At 57.6% G+C, this 15,687-nt stretch overlaps 1 long non-coding RNA gene across 4 annotated transcripts in view; it reads right to left on the bottom strand.

Annotated features, from left to right (window-relative positions):
• Positions 1-276: 276 nt before the first annotated feature.
• LOC128344670 (uncharacterized) overlaps positions 277-15,687 on the bottom strand; it is a 33,378-nt gene continuing 17,967 nt past the window's right edge. For 3 of the 4 annotated variants that reach the window (XR_008315980.1, XR_008315981.1, XR_008315979.1), the window contains one exon: positions 12,593-14,624. This is a non-coding gene — a long non-coding RNA (uncharacterized LOC128344670). Of the gene's footprint in view, positions 1,208-12,592; positions 14,625-15,687 lie in introns of those variants that run through there. The other variant, XR_008315982.1, reaches the window with a different exon arrangement.

The following is a 15,687-nucleotide window of genomic DNA, read 5'->3' as shown; positions in this document are numbered from 1 at the left end:
TGCAGCCTGAAGTGATACAGTCTATGCAGAGCTTTGCCACTTGATTGTGTGAGTATGAACCAGACCGCCATTTGTGGGGTTGGAGGAGCAGAAGACCTGGCTAGAGCAGAAGGAGCAACTCATGCTTCTCCTGAATTTCGGATTCTGCCTCTTTGTAAAGCTTGCCTTTGTGGATCTATAGCTCACACTCAATGCTACTTGAGACTGTCTTGCAAGCATTCTGCCATGAAGTCCCTTTGCACCCACACCCAGAAATAAACGACAGCACACAGGAAATGGGTTGAAACTAGGGCCATCACTTTATTGACTCATTTTAGCAGAGAACTAGAGTGTAGCTGGGGGAAATCGCACCTGCCACCAATGGGGTGGGGCACTACATCCCCCCCCCCGGACCTGCCATGGTGACCAAGGGGCTACACTATTTAGCGGCACCACTCCTAACATCCGCCAGATCAGAAATCCCTTCCAGTGCAACAGTGCAGAGTAGGCAAAAAACCAGCCACCTCCAGGCCAATCCGGGTGGATGGGGAAAATTCCTACTCGGCCCCAAATGGCGACCGGCTAATCCCACACTGTCACCTGAGGGGGGTGAGTGGATGCCGAGGTGTCCCTGCAGAAGGCCAAGAGAGGGCGGGGATCGCTTTCACTAGCGCACCCTCTGCCCCCCTGCTTGGCCCTACAGACTGGTTCACTGTGGGGCCCAGCCTTGTTTCTTGCACCCTGCCAGGACTGGATGTGACATTTGCACCCCGCAATGGATGCGGAGCCAGGGGAAGGGAGGGGGGTCGGGCACCCAGACTCGGAATCAAGAGATGGGACAGGGGGAACGGGTGCAAACCTGGGCTGCAACTTCAGTAACTAGTTTGAAGGGAGCTCTGTAAACTAAGGTGTGGATTCCACTCCTGGGGTGAAGTCATTTCCCGGGAAACTATGCCCCCTCTTTGCAAAAGCCTCATGACCTTGAGTGTACACGAGGCTTTTGCAAACCTAGTCAAAAAGGGAATGGGCATCTGTTGTGGGGTTGCTCTCCTCATCCTCTTCCTGCCTTCTCTAGGACCCACCATTCCGCTCAGCCACCAGAGAGATTTGCCATTGTGTCAATGCATATTTACCCGGCCGAGGCAACCCTCAGCACTTGTGTTGATAATAGTGCATCAGAAGCAGGATGGGATCCTTTGTTAGATGTTGAAAGGGAAGCTCTTCTTTGCTGGTATAGCGGAGAGAGAAGAAAAAGGAAACAAGTGTGAGCTACTTAAGTGGTGTTTTCTTCACGACCCTCTGTTTCAACTGCCTGGTTTTCATGTTGATTTATTTATCCGCCCCCCCAACAAGCCATTGCTCAAAACGTGATGGTTCTCTTCATAAGAAGATCTGGATTTACATCAGGGGACTGTATTTGTTATTGCAGGTGTGGCCAGCCTGAGGTTCTCTAGCTGTTGTTGAACTCCCATCAACTCATGCCACAATACAAGGTGGCCGGGGGTGATTGGAGGACAGCTTCTATCATCCCCAGCCAAGCTTTATGGCAAGGGGTGATGGGAGCTGTAGTCCTGAACAAGAGAAGCTGGGGATGATGGGAGTTGTAATCCAACAAGAGCTGGGGAGCGTCGGGCAATCTGTAGCCTCTCGGCTTCCTCTGTGCCATTTCTCTTGCTTTTGGATGTCTGCTCTGTAGAGAATCAGTTTGCTGCCCTGCCCCCTCTTAACACCACAACTCCACCCGGCCAGAGCCTAAATGCTATGAATAGATAGCCCCACCCGCTGCCCCACAAAACCACACGTTTATTTTATTTAGCATATTTAGCATGAGGGCTCAAGTGGCAGCTACAGCAAACAAGCAGCACAAACATGAAACATGTGGAAAGAGACTACTATGGAAACATCTGTCGAGCTGGTCCAAGAGAAATCAAAGGGCAGCAGAGGGATCCAATAGGCTGTACAAAAATTTAAAGATACCAATTAAGATAGAGGCAAATTAAAAGTACAAAAGTTACACATACCAAACTTCTGGGGGACATTGCCCAAATAAAGTTGAAGGGCCCCAAATATAGTTCCAGGGGAAACAAGAAAAGGGAACCGAGGACAGACAAAAGAATTGAAATAAAATAAGACAAAATGAGAAAGGAAATAATACTTGGTACAACCTTGGTTCATTAGTTAGCGAAGTCCTGTCCCACTCCTGAGAAAACAACTGGAAAAGCCTTGTGGGGTCCGGCAACAGGAGGAAGGAACGCCAAGCCTTGTGGGGTCCGGCAACAGGAGGAAGGAACGCCAAGCCTTGTGGGGTCCGGCAACAGGAGGAAGGAACGCCAAGCCTTGTGGGGTCCGGCAACAGGAGGAAGGAACGCCAAGCCTTGTGGGGTCCGGCAACAGGAGGAAGGAACGCCAAGCCTTGTGGGGTCCGGCAACAGGAGGAAGGAACGCCAAGCCTTGTGGGGTCCGGCAACAGGAGGAAGGAACGCCAAGCCTTGTGGGGTCCGGCAACAGGAGGAAGGAACGCCAAGCCTTGTGGGGTCCGGCAACAGGAGGAAGGAACGCCAAGCCTTGTGGGGTCCGGCAACAGGAGGAAGGAACGCCAAGCCTTGTGGGGTCCGGCAACAGGAGGAAGGAACGCCAAGCCTTGTGGGGTCCGGCAACAGGAGGAAGGAACGCCAAGCCTTGTGGGGTCCGGCAACAGGAGGAAGGAACGCCAAGCCTTGTGGGGTCCGGCAACAGGAGGAAGGAACGCCAAGCCTTGTGGGGTCCGGCAACAGGAGGAAGGAACGCCAAGCCTTGTGGGGTCCGGCAACAGGAGGAAGGAACGCCAAGCCTTGTGGGGTCCGGCAACAGGAGGAAGGAACGCCAAGCCTTGTGGGGTCCGGCAACAGGAGGAAGGAACGCCAAGCCTTGTGGGGTCCGGCAACAGGAGGAAGGAACGCCAAGCCTTGTGGGGTCCGGCAACAGGAGGAAGGAACGCCAAGCCTTGTGGGGTCCGGCAACAGGAGGAAGGAACGCCAAGCCTTGTGGGGTCCGGCAACAGGAGGAAGGAACGCCAAGCCTTGTGGGGTCCGGCAACAGGAGGAAGGAACGCCAAGCCTTGTGGGGTCCGGCAACAGGAGGAAGGAACGCCAAGCCTTGTGGGGTCCGGCAACAGGAGGAAGGAACGCCAAGCCTTGTGGGGTCCGGCAACAGGAGGAAGGAACGCCAAGCCTTGTGGGGTCCGGCAACAGGAGGAAGGAACGCCAAGCCTTGTGGGGTCCGGCAACAGGAGGAAGGAACGCCAAGCCTTGTGGGGTCCGGCAACAGGAGGAAGGAACGCCAAGCCTTGTGGGGTCCGGCAACAGGAGGAAGGAACGCCAAGCCTTGTGGGGTCCGGCAACAGGAGGAAGGAACGCCAAGCCTTGTGGGGTCCGGCAACAGGAGGAAGGAACGCCAAGCCTTGTGGGGTCCGGCAACAGGAGGAAGGAACGCCAAGCCTTGTGGGGTCCGGCAACAGGAGGAAGGAACGCCAAGCCTTGTGGGGTCCGGCAACAGGAGGAAGGAACGCCAAGCCTTGTGGGGTCCGGCAACAGGAGGAAGGAACGCCAAGCCTTGTGGGGTCCGGCAACAGGAGGAAGGAACGCCAAGCCTTGTGGGGTCCGGCAACAGGAGGAAGGAACGCCAAGCCTTGTGGGGTCCGGCAACAGGAGGAAGGAACGCCAAGCCTTGTGGGGTCCGGCAACAGGAGGAAGGAACGCCAAGCCTTGTGGGGTCCGGCAACAGGAGGAAGGAACGCCAAGCCTTGTGGGGTCCGGCAACAGGAGGAAGGAACGCCAAGCCTTGTGGGGTCCGGCAACAGGAGGAAGGAACGCCAAGCCTTGTGGGGTCCGGCAACAGGAGGAAGGAACGCCAAGCCTTGTGGGGTCCGGCAACAGGAGGAAGGAACGCCAAGCCTTGTGGGGTCCGGCAACAGGAGGAAGGAACGCCAAGCCTTGTGGGGTCCGGCAACAGGAGGAAGGAACGCCAAGCCTTGTGGGGTCCGGCAACAGGAGGAAGGAACGCCAAGCCTTGTGGGGTCCGGCAACAGGAGGAAGGAACGCCAAGCCTTGTGGGGTCCGGCAACAGGAGGAAGGAACGCCAAGCCTTGTGGGGTCCGGCAACAGGAGGAAGGAACGCCAAGCCTTGTGGGGTCCGGCAACAGGAGGAAGGAACGCCAAGCCTTGTGGGGTCCGGCAACAGGAGGAAGGAACGCCAAGCCTTGTGGGGTCCGGCAACAGGAGGAAGGAACGCCAAGCCTTGTGGGGTCCGGCAACAGGAGGAAGGAACGCCAAGCCTTGTGGGGTCCGGCAACAGGAGGAAGGAACGCCAAGCCTTGTGGGGTCCGGCAACAGGAGGAAGGAACGCCAAGCCTTGTGGGGTCCGGCAACAGGAGGAAGGAACGCCAAGCCTTGTGGGGTCCGGCAACAGGAGGAAGGAACGCCAAGCCTTGTGGGGTCCGGCAACAGGAGGAAGGAACGCCAAGCCTTGTGGGGTCCGGCAACAGGAGGAAGGAACGCCAAGCCTTGTGGGGTCCGGCAACAGGAGGAAGGAACGCCAAGCCTTGTGGGGTCCGGCAACAGGAGGAAGGAACGCCAAGCCTTGTGGGGTCCGGCAACAGGAGGAAGGAACGCCAAGCCTTGTGGGGTCCGGCAACAGGAGGAAGGAACGCCAAGCCTTGTGGGGTCCGGCAACAGGAGGAAGGAACGCCAAGCCTTGTGGGGTCCGGCAACAGGAGGAAGGAACGCCAAGCCTTGTGGGGTCCGGCAACAGGAGGAAGGAACGCCAAGCCTTGTGGGGTCCGGCAACAGGAGGAAGGAACGCCAAGCCTTGTGGGGTCCGGCAACAGGAGGAAGGAACGCCAAGCCTTGTGGGGTCCGGCAACAGGAGGAAGGAACGCCAAGCCTTGTGGGGTCCGGCAACAGGAGGAAGGAACGCCAAGCCTTGTGGGGTCCGGCAACAGGAGGAAGGAACGCCAAGCCTTGTGGGGTCCGGCAACAGGAGGAAGGAACGCCAAGCCTTGTGGGGTCCGGCAACAGGAGGAAGGAACGCCAAGCCTTGTGGGGTCCGGCAACAGGAGGAAGGAACGCCAAGCCTTGTGGGGTCCGGCAACAGGAGGAAGGAACGCCAAGCCTTGTGGGGTCCGGCAACAGGAGGAAGGAACGCCAAGCCTTGTGGGGTCCGGCAACAGGAGGAAGGAACGCCAAGCCTTGTGGGGTCCGGCAACAGGAGGAAGGAACGCCAAGCCTTGTGGGGTCCGGCAACAGGAGGAAGGAACGCCAAGCCTTGTGGGGTCCGGCAACAGGAGGAAGGAACGCCAAGCCTTGTGGGGTCCGGCAACAGGAGGAAGGAACGCCAAGCCTTGTGGGGTCCGGCAACAGGAGGAAGGAACGCCAAGCCTTGTGGGGTCCGGCAACAGGAGGAAGGAACGCCAAGCCTTGTGGGGTCCGGCAACAGGAGGAAGGAACGCCAAGCCTTGTGGGGTCCGGCAACAGGAGGAAGGAACGCCAAGCCTTGTGGGGTCCGGCAACAGGAGGAAGGAACGCCAAGCCTTGTGGGGTCCGGCAACAGGAGGAAGGAACGCCAAGCCTTGTGGGGTCCGGCAACAGGAGGAAGGAACGCCAAGCCTTGTGGGGTCCGGCAACAGGAGGAAGGAACGCCAAGCCTTGTGGGGTCCGGCAACAGGAGGAAGGAACGCCAAGCCTTGTGGGGTCCGGCAACAGGAGGAAGGAACGCCAAGCCTTGTGGGGTCCGGCAACAGGAGGAAGGAACGCCAAGCCTTGTGGGGTCCGGCAACAGGAGGAAGGAACGCCAAGCCTTGTGGGGTCCGGCAACAGGAGGAAGGAACGCCAAGCCTTGTGGGGTCCGGCAACAGGAGGAAGGAACGCCAAGCCTTGTGGGGTCCGGCAACAGGAGGAAGGAACGCCAAGCCTTGTGGGGTCCGGCAACAGGAGGAAGGAACGCCAAGCCTTGTGGGGTCCGGCAACAGGAGGAAGGAACGCCAAGCCTTGTGGGGTCCGGCAACAGAGGAGGAAGGAACGCCAAGCCTTGTGGGGTCCGGCAACAGGAGGAAGGAACGCCAAGCCTTGTGGGGTCCGGCAACAGGAGGAAGGAACGCCAAGCCTTGTGGGGTCCGGCAACAGGAGGAAGGAACGCCAAGCCTTGTGGGGTCCGGCAACAGGAGGAAGGAACGCCAAGCCTTGTGGGGTCCGGCAACAGGAGGAAGGAACGCCAAGCCTTGTGGGGTCCGGCAACAGGAGGAAGGAACGCCAAGCCTTGTGGGGTCCGGCAACAGGAGGAAGGAACGCCAAGCCTTGTGGGGTCCGGCAACAGGAGGAAGGAACGCCAAGCCTTGTGGGGTCCGGCAACAGGAGGAAGGAACGCCAAGCCTTGTGGGGTCCGGCAACAGGAGGAAGGAACGCCAAGCCTTGTGGGGTCCGGCAACAGGAGGAAGGAACGCCAAGCCTTGTGGGGTCCGGCAACAGGAGGAAGGAACGCCAAGCCTTGTGGGGTCCGGCAACAGGAGGAAGGAACGCCAAGCCTTGTGGGGTCCGGCAACAGGAGGAAGGAACGCCAAGCCTTGTGGGGTCCGGCAACAGGAGGAAGGAACGCCAAGCCTTGTGGGGTCCGGCAACAGGAGGAAGGAACGCCAAGCCTTGTGGGGTCCGGCAACAGGAGGAAGGAACGCCAAGCCTTGTGGGGTCCGGCAACAGGAGGAAGGAACGCCAAGCCTTGTGGGGTCCGGCAACAGGAGGAAGGAACGCCAAGCCTTGTGGGGTCCGGCAACAGGAGGAAGGAACGCCAAGCCTTGTGGGGTCCGGCAACAGGAGGAAGGAACGCCAAGCCTTGTGGGGTCCGGCAACAGGAGGAAGGAACGCCAAGCCTTGTGGGGTCCGGCAACAGGAGGAAGGAACGCCAAGCCTTGTGGGGTCCGGCAACAGGAGGAAGGAACGCCAAGCCTTGTGGGGTCCGGCAACAGGAGGAAGGAACGCCAAGCCTTGTGGGGTCCGGCAACAGGAGGAAGGAACGCCAAGCCTTGTGGGGTCCGGCAACAGGAGGAAGGAACGCCAAGCCTTGTGGGGTCCGGCAACAGGAGGAAGGAACGCCAAGCCTTGTGGGGTCCGGCAACAGGAGGAAGGAACGCCAAGCCTTGTGGGGTCCGGCAACAGGAGGAAGGAACGCCAAGCCTTGTGGGGTCCGGCAACAGGAGGAAGGAACGCCAAGCCTTGTGGGGTCCGGCAACAGGAGGAAGGAACGCCAAGCCTTGTGGGGTCCGGCAACAGGAGGAAGGAACGCCAAGCCTTGTGGGGTCCGGCAACAGGAGGAAGGAACGCCAAGCCTTGTGGGGTCCGGCAACAGGAGGAAGGAACGCCAAGCCTTGTGGGGTCCGGCAACAGGAGGAAGGAACGCCAAGCCTTGTGGGGTCCGGCAACAGGAGGAAGGAACGCCAAGCCTTGTGGGGTCCGGCAACAGGAGGAAGGAACGCCAAGCCTTGTGGGGTCCGGCAACAGGAGGAAGGAACGCCAAGCCTTGTGGGGTCCGGCAACAGGAGGAAGGAACGCCAAGCCTTGTGGGGTCCGGCAACAGGAGGAAGGAACGCCAAGCCCTTGTGGGGTCCGGCAACAGGAGGAAGGAACGCCAAGCCTTGTGGGGTCCGGCAACAGGAGGAAGGAACGCCAAGCCTTGTGGGGTCCGGCAACAGGAGGAAGGAACGCCAAGCCTTGTGGGGGTCCGGCAACAGGAGGAAGGAACGCCAAGCCTTGTGGGGTCCGGCAACAGGAGGAAGGAACGCCAAGCCTTGTGGGGTCCGGCAACAGGAGGAAGGAACGCCAAGCCTTGTGGGGTCCGGCAACAGGAGGAAGGAACGCCAAGCCTTGTGGGGTCCGGCAACAGGAGGAAGGAACGCCAAGCCTTGTGGGGTCCGGCAACAGGAGGAAGGAACGCCAAGCCTTGTGGGGTCCGGCAACAGGAGGAAGGAACGCCAAGCCTTGTGGGGTCCGGCAACAGGAGGAAGGAACGCCAAGCCTTGTGGGGTCCGGCAACAGGAGGAAGGAACGCCAAGCCTTGTGGGGTCCGGCAACAGGAGGAAGGAACGCCAAGCCTTGTGGGGTCCGGCAACAGGAGGAAGGAACGCCAAGCCTTGTGGGGTCCGGCAACAGGAGGAAGGAACGCCAAGCCTTGTGGGGTCCGGCAACAGGAGGAAGGAACGCCAAGCCTTGTGGGGTCCGGCAACAGGAGGAAGGAACGCCAAGCCTTGTGGGGTCCGGCAACAGGAGGAAGGAACGCCAAGCCTTGTGGGGTCCGGCAACAGGAGGAAGGAACGCCAAGCCTTGTGCGGGTCCGGCAACAGGAGGAAGGAACGCCAAGCCTTGTGGGGTCCGGCAACAGGAGGAAGGAACGCCAAGCCTTGTGGGGTCCGGCAACAGGAGGAAGGAACGCCAAGCCTTGTGGGGTCCGGCAACAGGAGGAAGGAACGCCAAGCCTTGTGGGGTCCGGCAACAGGAGGAAGGAACGCCAAGCCTTGTGGGGTCCGGCAACAGGAGGAAGGAACGCCAAGCCTTGTGGGGTCCGGCAACAGGAGGAAGGAACGCCAAGCCTTGTGGGGTCCGGCAACAGGAGGAAGGAACGCCAAGCCTTGTGGGGTCCGGCAACAGGAGGAAGGAACGCCAAGCCTTGTGGGGTCCGGCAACAGGAGGAAGGAACGCCAAGCCTTGTGGGGTCCGGCAACAGGAGGAAGGAACGCCAAGCCTTGTGGGGTCCGGCAACAGGAGGAAGGAACGCCAAGCCTTGTGGGGTCCGGCAACAGGAGGAAGGAACGCCAAGCCTTGTGGGGTCCGGCAACAGGAGGAAGGAACGCCAAGCCTTGTGGGGTCCGGCAACAGGAGGAAGGAACGCCAAGCCTTGTGGGGTCCGGCAACAGGAGGAAGGAACGCCAAGCCTTGTGGGGTCCGGCAACAGGAGGAAGGAACGCCAAGCCTTGTGGGGTCCGGCAACAGGAGGAAGGAACGCCAAGCCTTGTGGGGTCCGGCAACAGGAGGAAGGAACGCCAAGCCTTGTGGGGTCCGGCAACAGGAGGAAGGAACGCCAAGCCTTGTGGGGTCCGGCAACAGGAGGAAGGAACGCCAAGCCTTGTGGGGTCCGGCAACAGGAGGAAGGAACGCCAAGCCTTGTGGGGTCCGGCAACAGGAGGAAGGAACGCCAAGCCTTGTGGGGTCCGGCAACAGGAGGAAGGAACGCCAAGCCTTGTGGGGTCCGGCAACAGGAGGAAGGAACGCCAAGCCTTGTGGGGTCCGGCAACAGGAGGAAGGAACGCCAAGCCTTGTGGGGTCCGGCAACAGGAGGAAGGAACGCCAAGCCTTGTGGGGTCCGGCAACAGGAGGAAGGAACGCCAAGCCTTGTGGGGTCCGGCAACAGGAGGAAGGAACGCCAAGCCTTGTGGGGTCCGGCAACAGGAGGAAGGAACGCCAAGCCTTGTGGGGTCCGGCAACAGGAGGAAGGAACGCCAAGCCTTGTGGGGTCCGGCAACAGGAGGAAGGAACGCCAAGCCTTGTGGGGTCCGGCAACAGGAGGAAGGAACGCCAAGCCTTGTGGGGTCCGGCAACAGGAGGAAGGAACGCCAAGCCTTGTGGGGTCCGGCAACAGGAGGAAGGAACGCCAAGCCTTGTGGGGTCCGGCAACAGGAGGAAGGAACGCCAAGCCTTGTGGGGTCCGGCAACAGGAGGAAGGAACGCCAAGCCTTGTGGGGTCCGGCAACAGGAGGAAGGAACGCCAAGCCTTGTGGGGTCCGGCAACAGGAGGAAGGAACGCCAAGCCTTGTGGGGTCCGGCAACAGGAGGAAGGAACGCCAAGCCTTGTGGGGTCCGGCAACAGGAGGAAGGAACGCCAAGCCTTGTGGGGTCCGGCAACAGGAGGAAGGAACGCCAAGCCTTGTGGGGTCCGGCAACAGGAGGAAGGAACGCCAAGCCTTGTGGGGTCCGGCAACAGGAGGAAGGAACGCCAAGCCTTGTGGGGTCCGGCAACAGGAGGAAGGAACGCCAAGCCTTGTGGGGTCCGGCAACAGGAGGAAGGAACGCCAAGCCTTGTGGGGTCCGGCAACAGGAGGAAGGAACGCCAAGCCTTGTGGGGTCCGGCAACAGGAGGAAGGAACGCCAAGCCTTGTGGGGTCCGGCAACAGGAGGAAGGAACGCCAAGCCTTGTGGGGTCCGGCAACAGGAGGAAGGAACGCCAAGCCTTGTGGGGTCCGGCAACAGGAGGAAGGAACGCCAAGCCTTGTGGGGTCCGGCAACAGGAGGAAGGAACGCCAAGCCTTGTGGGGTCCGGCAACAGGAGGAAGGAACGCCAAGCCTTGTGGGGTCCGGCAACAGGAGGAAGGAACGCCAAGCCTTGTGGGGTCCGGCAACAGGAGGAAGGAACGCCAAGCCTTGTGGGGTCCGGCAACAGGAGGAAGGAACGCCAAGCCTTGTGGGGTCCGGCAACAGGAGGAAGGAACGCCAAGCCTTGTGGGGTCCGGCAACAGGAGGAAGGAACGCCAAGCCTTGTGGGGTCCGGCAACAGGAGGAAGGAACGCCAAGCCTTGTGGGGTCCGGCAACAGGAGGAAGGAACGCCAAGCCTTGTGGGGTCCGGCAACAGGAGGAAGGAACGCCAAGCCTTGTGGGGTCCGGCAACAGGAGGAAGGAACGCCAAGCCTTGTGGGGTCCGGCAACAGGAGGAAGGAACGCCAAGCCTTGTGGGGTCCGGCAACAGGAGGAAGGAACGCCAAGCCTTGTGGGGTCCGGCAACAGGAGGAAGGAACGCCAAGCCTTGTGGGGTCCGGCAACAGGAGGAAGGAACGCCAAGCCTTGTGGGGTCCGGCAACAGGAGGAAGGAACGCCAAGCCTTGTGGGGTCCGGCAACAGGAGGAAGGAACGCCAAGCCTTGTGGGGTCCGGCAACAGGAGGAAGGAACGCCAAGCCTTGTGGGGTCCGGCAACAGGAGGAAGGAACGCCAAGCCTTGTGGGGTCCGGCAACAGGAGGAAGGAACGCCAAGCCTTGTGGGGTCCGGCAACAGGAGGAAGGAACGCCAAGCCTTGTGGGGTCCGGCAACAGGAGGAAGGAACGCCAAGCCTTGTGGGGTCCGGCAACAGGAGGAAGGAACGCCAAGCCTTGTGGGGTCCGGCAACAGGAGGAAGGAACGCCAAGCCTTGTGGGGTCCGGCAACAGGAGGAAGGAACGCCAAGCCTTGTGGGGTCCGGCAACAGGAGGAAGGAACGCCAAGCCTTGTGGGGTCCGGCAACAGGAGGAAGGAACGCCAAGCCTTGTGGGGTCCGGCAACAGGAGGAAGGAACGCCAAGCCTTGTGGGGTCCGGCAACAGGAGGAAGGAACGCCAAGCCTTGTGGGGTCCGGCAACAGGAGGAAGGAACGCCAAGCCTTGTGGGGTCCGGCAACAGGAGGAAGGAACGCCAAGCCTTGTGGGGTCCGGCAACAGGAGGAAGGAACGCCAAGCCTTGTGGGGTCCGGCAACAGGAGGAAGGAACGCCAAGCCTTGTGGGGTCCGGCAACAGGAGGAAGGAACGCCAAGCCTTGTGGGGTCCGGCAACAGGAGGAAGGAACGCCAAGCCTTGTGGGGTCCGGCAACAGGAGGAAGGAACGCCAAGCCTTGTGGGGTCCGGCAACAGGAGGAAGGAACGCCAAGCCTTGTGGGGTCCGGCAACAGGAGGAAGGAACGCCAAGCCTTGTGGGGTCCGGCAACAGGAGGAAGGAACGCCAAGCCTTGTGGGGTCCGGCAACAGGAGGAAGGAACGCCAAGCCTTGTGGGGTCCGGCAACAGGAGGAAGGAACGCCAAGCCTTGTGGGGTCCGGCAACAGGAGGAAGGAACGCCAAGCCTTGTGGGGTCCGGCAACAGGAGGAAGGAACGCCAAGCCTTGTGGGGTCCGGCAACAGGAGGAAGGAACGCCAAGCCTTGTGGGGTCCGGCAACAGGAGGAAGGAACGCCAAGCCTTGTGGGGTCCGGCAACAGGAGGAAGGAACGCCAAGCCTTGTGGGGTCCGGCAACAGGAGGAAGGAACGCCAAGCCTTGTGGGGTCCGGCAACAGGAGGAAGGAACGCCAAGCCTTGTGGGGTCCGGCAACAGGAGGAAGGAACGCCAAGCCTTGTGGGGTCCGGCAACAGGAGGAAGGAACGCCAAGCCTTGTGGGGTCCGGCAACAGGAGGAAGGAACGCCAAGCCTTGTGGGGTCCGGCAACAGGAGGAAGGAACGCCAAGCCTTGTGGGGTCCGGCAACAGGAGGAAGGAACGCCAAGCCTTGTGGGGTCCGGCAACAGGAGGAAGGAACGCCAAGCCTTGTGGGGTCCGGCAACAGGAGGAAGGAACGCCAAGCCTTGTGGGGTCCGGCAACAGGAGGAAGGAACGCCAAGCCTTGTGGGGTCCGGCAACAGGAGGAAGGAACGCCAAGCCTTGTGGGGTCCGGCAACAGGAGGAAGGAACGCCAAGCCTTGTGGGGTCCGGCAACAGGAGGAAGGAACGCCAAGCCTTGTGGGGTCCGGCAACAGGAGGAAGGAACGCCAAGCCTTGTGGGGTCCGGCAACAGGAGGAAGGAACGCCAAGCCTTGTGGGGTCCGGCAACAGGAGGAAGGAACGCCAAGCCTTGTGGGGTCCGGCAACAGGAGGAAGGAACGCCAAGCCTTGTGGGGTCCGGCAACAGGAGGAAGGAACGCCAAGCCTTGTGGGGTCCGGCAACAGGAGGAAGGAACAAACGGGCGGACGGCCCTCCAGGAATGGGTGGCAGTTTAATATATGTTAAACATTTATTTACCTAAAACAGCAGGATTCTGAATTTACGTCGTGACCCTGAATTTTAACATCAAATCTTTTGGGGTAATAGCATCTTAAATTCAGATGAATGTGTTACTTTAATGGCCTTCCCTTATTGACCCTTAGTTTCAACCTTCCTATTTTCATGTTGATTTCTTTATCCAGCCCCCTTATACAAGCTGTTGCCCAAACCCTGATGCTTTCTTTCACGATGCTTTTCACCATGGATTTGCATCAGGGGACTATATTTGTTATCACAGTGTTGGATTACAACCCCCACCATACTACAACTTCTATCATCCCCAGCCACCAGTTTTGATGGGGGTGATCATCTGTAGTCTCAACACAGCAGCTGGGGATGATGCGAGTTCTAGTCCAACAGCAGCTGCTGAGCTACAGGTGGGGCATCCCTAGCTTCTTGGCTAATTGCTGTGAATAGCTATCCCTCCCCACCCCTCCAAGTGGCAGCTATTGCAAGGAAGCAGAAGCAAGATGAAAGTGTCATGTCTGTGGAAGCAGATCTTTATGGAACTCTCTCTTGAGCACGTCTTGGGAGAAACCAAGAGGTAGTAGAGGGATCCGATGGGCTGTACACAACCCTGCGTTGTTTTAACCAAGAGTCTTTTCAATATGAAATATATAAATATTTTTAAAATAAAGCATAAGCATCAACTTTAAAATATTTGTAACTTCTAATATAACTTCTGTGTAATCTAACTTCTGACTTTTCAGGGCTCTTACAAGGACCCTTCCATTCCAAACATGCATGATTCCCTTTTGATCAACAAGACATGCAATACTCCTGCAAGGTTTTGTAGCTGAGGATGATGGGAATTCTAGTCCCAAAACATCTGGGGACCCAATTTTAAGAACCCTTGGCTTCTGGAATTTATATCTGCCCTTACTGCCGGGACCTCCAAATATGCAATTCTTCTATCCTCACAATAGTCCTGTAAAGTAGGTCAGGCTGAAGAGAATGACTGGAAATAGAAGTTGGACTACAACTCCCATCATACCTGACTGTTAAGAATCTAACAGCCCTGCTGGATCAGACCCAAGGCCTATCTAATCCAGCATGCTGTTTCCCCATAGGGGCTCACTGGATGCCTCTGGGAAGCCAACAGACAAGAGATTCTCAAACTTGGTCCCAGATGTTGTTGGGCTGCAACTCCCATCAAGGGAAGGGATTCAATCAGAAAAATAAATCCATGCATCACTGGTCCCTCTTTACCAATTATTGACATTAAAAAAGTGTTCACAAGTATATGTGCGAGTGTACCTCTATACTATCTATATCTGTTCTTGGGATGGTTGTGTGTGCCTCTGCAGACATCTCTCCTGTGGGAAATTATTCTCAAGGCTTAGCTTAAATCTGCTTCCTCATAACTGCAGTCAACTTGGGGGGCAAATAGAATCAGTCTGGGTGTCGGGGGGGGACGGGACTTGCAGATCCCTTGCAGACTCAATGTGACAATCACAGCAGAATCATGGCATTTTAGAGTGGGAAGGCTCCTTGGAGATCATCGTTATCTGGCTTCTGTCTGAAAACCATCAGCAAAGAGGAGCCCAGGACTCCATGAGGTAACCTTGGCAACCCTTCTCCCATCTGGGAAAGCATTCCTACTGCCTAGCCTAAACCTGCATTCTCGTATTGGCAGCGTTCAGTGCTGCACTCAGTAGCAACAGAGAAGAAGTACGCTCCTTTTTCAACACCTTTGATATCTGTGGACTGCTGTCTTTTCCTATGTAGCTCTCTGACAGTCTGGCCTCTGGAGGTGGTAGGAGTCAGACTTACCTCTCCATCTTCTGGGAAGACAAATTCAAGAGGTTCTTCAACACTGTGAAATAGAGAAAGATTTCTTATGCTTTGCTAATCTCTTAGGAGCTACTCAATGGCACAGCAGGGAAATGACATGACTGCCAGAGGTTGCCGGTTCAAATCCCTGGTGGTATGTTTCCCAGACTATGGGGAACACCTATATGGGGCAGCAGCAGCAGGAAGGTGCTGAAAGGCATCATCTCGTACTGCATGGGAGATGGTAATGGTAAACCACTCCTGGTCACTAGGAGTCGATACCGACTCGACGGCACAGTTTACCTTTACCTTTGATCTCTTCGGATTTGCTACAATCTCCATATACACAGAGGAGTGCTAGACAAGGCAGGGGAGTTTTATGAAAGCAAGTAGTTTTAAGAAAATAAAGTTTAGCAATTAGCTACTTAACTTGACTCAATTAGCAGCTACCCCAGCTAACTGAGCAAAGAGACACCTTTTAAAGTGCTGATGCTCTGATATTTATATACCGATGGCATTTGTAAGGTAAAGTGTGCCGTCAAGTCAGTTTTGACTCCTGGCGCCCACAGAGCCCTGTGGTTTTCTTTGGGTTTACCACTGCAGGGGGCAAGCAACAGGCCCCATCCAACCCCAGCACAGCATCCCTCCAGTGGCTGTTGCTGGCGTCTGTCTTAGGGTTCTTTTTCGATTGTGAGCCCTTTGGGGACAGGGATCCATCTTTATTTTTATTTCTCTGTGTAAATCGCTTGGGGAACTTCTGTTGAAAAGCAGTATATGAATATCCATTGTCATTTTGTGAGGCTTGATGTTTAGCAAATTTGAGACGGCTTTTGTATGTTTTCTTTATCTGAAAATAGATTGGTGGGAGTGTTCTGAGCCCGATCTATACTGTCTGTAAATACTCTTCAATTGTTTACATAGTGTCCTACAGCATGAGTCAAACCAATGATTAGTTGCTCTCTTACAATGAGCATATGAAGACTGTAACTTGCTCAGACATGAGAACTTTTGTATAAGAGCATCTTCTCATACTCTGGATATCAATCAGGCTGCACTCTAACGAGCAGTGGAAAAACCTGAATTGCGTGTGAACTGCTCCCCAATAA

This window comes from Hemicordylus capensis, chromosome 2 (assembly GCF_027244095.1).
Source record: "Hemicordylus capensis ecotype Gifberg chromosome 2, rHemCap1.1.pri, whole genome shotgun sequence".
In the NCBI taxonomy this organism is placed as follows: domain Eukaryota; kingdom Metazoa; phylum Chordata; class Lepidosauria; order Squamata; family Cordylidae; genus Hemicordylus; species Hemicordylus capensis.
Note: the sequence above shows the minus strand (reverse complement) of the source record. Positions and strands in the feature narration are given on the sequence as shown.